A 3,187-nucleotide genomic window follows, 5' to 3' on the forward strand; every position below is an offset into this window, starting at 1 on the left:
CATTTTTGACTATACTATTTGGTCTTCTATTTGTGTTTCAGCTATATTATAAAAAAAAAGATTAGCCACCACTGGTGGTTCAGAAGAGCCCTTTTTGCATTGTTCCAGGGCTCTGCTTCGCCTGCGCTCCGCACCCACCGCTGCCCACTCCCGCAGCTCTCGCACAGAGTCCCTGGATTCGCGCTTTTCTCTTCAGGTCTACTGCATCCGCTCTCCGGCGCGTTCCACCATGTCCAACGCGGCCGTGGACACCAGCTCCGAGGTCACCACCAAGGACCGGAGGAGAAGAAGGAGGTGGAGGAGGAGGCGGAGAACGGGAGAGGCGCTCCCACCAGCGTCAACGCGAATGAGGAAAAGGGAGAACAGGAAGCAGACAGCGAGGTGGGAAGAGGAGGAGGAAGAGGAGGAGGAGGAGGAGGATGGGGAGGAGGAGGATGGGGAGGAGGCCGAGGCCGCGACAGGCAAGCGGGACGATGACCACGACGTGGACACCAAGAAGCAGAAGACCGACTAGGACCACTAGACGGTGGCAACTGCCCGCCCGCGCCCTCCACTTCCCGCGCCCTCCACTTCCCGCGCCCTCCACTTCCCGCGCCCTCCTCTTCCCGCGCCCTCCACTTCCCGCGCCCTCCACTTCCCTCGCCCTCCTCTTCCCGCGCCCTCCACTTCCCGCGCCCTCCTCTTCCCGCGCCCTCCTCTTCCCGCACCCTCCCCAAGAGGTCGCCTGCCAGTGGAGAGGCCACCCGCCCCGCGGGCAGCGCCCCTGCAGCCCGCACGCCCTGCGCCCCACCACACAGACCCACGCAAATTCGCCTAAACAGGGGAGGCAAAGGAACCAAAACGTCCAGGCCCTGCTTCTTTTCTTAAAAGCACTTTAAAAGTTAAATGTGTATGTTTTATTTACATTTTATGTTTTTGTACATATTGTTAGGGGTCAGCCATTTTTAATCTGGACCAGCCCAGCCTCGGAGCGTTCTCTGTCCATCCACCTTTACTTGTGGTGTGACCATGTCCATCCTGATTTCAAAGGAGAAAGCAAGCCTTGTAAACAAAAGCAAAACCACGACAACAAAAAATCTTATTCCAAGTGAACTTTGGGTGTGTACTTAGCTGTACTATAAGTAGTTGGTTTGTATGGGATGGTTAAAAAGGCCAAAGATAAAAGTTTCTTTAAAAAAAACAAAGTTAGCCATCCATTTTATGATTATAAAATCAAGCTGTACATCCTGAGAGTATTTCAGAGTAGAATCTGTTTCCCATCTTGGATAGAACAGAGGACAAATTAGGGTACAGTTCAAGCCCCCCAAATTGTTTACTCTCAATGACTTAATAGCAAGTGAAAATTTAGCAAGCTTTTTAACTACAAAATATTAATAACTTATGATGGCACCAAAAGTTTCAGTGCTTCCTACAAATTTAAAGACAAGAATAGTTTATGTGGATAAAAATTTGTGTTTTAACTTAAATTATACTTAAACCATCTAGGTCATTGAAGTATTAGGTCAACACTGTTATTATCTTTATTATAATAATAATAACACTATATAATAATAACACTATTATTATTATCACTGTTATTATCTTCAGTCATGATTTTCCCAAACAACTCTAGAAGCTAAATTAGACTTTCTAAGGGGCGATAAATATTGCATCATATATTTGCCTGTATTATTTTAGGTTAATATGATGTCTTTTTGATTGTAAATATTTGGTACTTATAATTTGACCATAAAACTCAAGAACACATGTGTCAATGACTTACAAAACATTTTTAGCTTGTTCGTGCCAACAAATGTAAAGCAGCCTTTGAGGAATTTATTTCAATCATATGAGCCAAAAGATATTCTGTGTTAATTTAGCAGTCTTAATTTATAATACTTTCTTCACCATAAGCCAATTATAACAGAGCTCTTTATAAGTTTTCCCACATCAACCAAAAATATGCATACATAGAACATACATTATCCAATAATAGTTTTAACAATAGCTTCTTCAAATATTTAGCTGCTTTTAAAATTACTGTCAACTTATTTGGAATTATTTTCTGTTCTTAGTAGCCTGAACTAATAGAACCTGTGGTCTGTTGTGTAATTGTATCTGTTTGCAGAGCTTTCTCAAAACACTGAATGCAACAGAAGTCACGTTGTCCTTTGGCACTTGGAAGATGAAACATGTCCATTTTAACATTCATTCATTTGTCTGTGCACATTGTTAAATCTGACCTTCACACCCTACACTTCTGTGATAAAATTCGGTCCCAACTAGACTGCTACTATAGTGAATTACAACCTACTTTACTGTACAAGCAAGTTGTAATCTAACCTAAGATTAATCCTGGTAACCAAGCAACTGAACCTCAGCCAATCCTAGCAGGCTAACTCCCGCCAGTCTCAGGTGGAGAGTTGCCATTATGTCCAAACAAAGCGAAGGACTCTGCTGCATGGTTTGCTGTTTTTCTGCTTAGAAATGCAGTGATAATAATCAGAATTTTATTCGATACAGATGTTGCCTTGTTATAAGAGCTCTTCTTACTCAATAGACTATTCAAATTAAATGGTTTTAAAGTTTTTCTCTCCAACCATAATGAATATGCTATTGTTTGCTAAAGTTTCAAGTCTTAAAAATTCTAGAAATTAGATTTATAAGCAATAGTAAATAGCTGGCATTCAATGGGGGGAAATTCACTGATAATAACATTTTTAAAAAATAGTATAAACCTATACACAATGTCTACATTATAAAACTGAAAATCTTTCCTTATGGTCATTTTTTTAATTAAAAAAAATAAATGAAAACTTCACCCAAGTGGAGAGTAAAGCCATGTGACTGATAAGAACTGTGGTTAATTAAAAGGAAACGCTTAACAGGAAAATACACGAAAGACAGAAAAGAGTTAATAAACATGAACCAAAGTGTTCCACACATCTGTGATGAAAGGAATGCAGGAGAAGCCGCCAGAAGCTGGACTGGCAGAGATGTGAGCACTGACCTGCCCATGCTCTGTTCCTTGACCAGGGAAGTCCACCCTAGGAGCCTTCACGGGGAACTAAACCTAATCCCTGAAGTATACTTAGACAAAGGCAAATTCCTGTAAAAATCAGATGTGAATTTATCTAGAAAAAATCTATAGAAGGTACATGCATTCTAAACACATGAAACTAGTGTTTTAATATTCAAAATGACCAAA

The 3,187-nt window shown here is 41.3% G+C and overlaps 1 pseudogene; it reads left to right on the forward strand.

Moving 5' to 3' along the window:
• Window positions 1–229: 229 nt before the first annotated feature.
• Window positions 230–517, forward strand: LOC121161119 (annotated as a pseudogene).
• The last annotated feature ends 2,670 nt before the right edge of the window (window positions 518–3,187 follow it).

Source organism: Ochotona curzoniae, unplaced genomic scaffold (assembly GCF_017591425.1).
Source record: "Ochotona curzoniae isolate NIBS_2020 unplaced genomic scaffold, NIBS_Ocur_1.0 contig_4642, whole genome shotgun sequence".
Taxonomy (NCBI): domain Eukaryota; kingdom Metazoa; phylum Chordata; class Mammalia; order Lagomorpha; family Ochotonidae; genus Ochotona; species Ochotona curzoniae.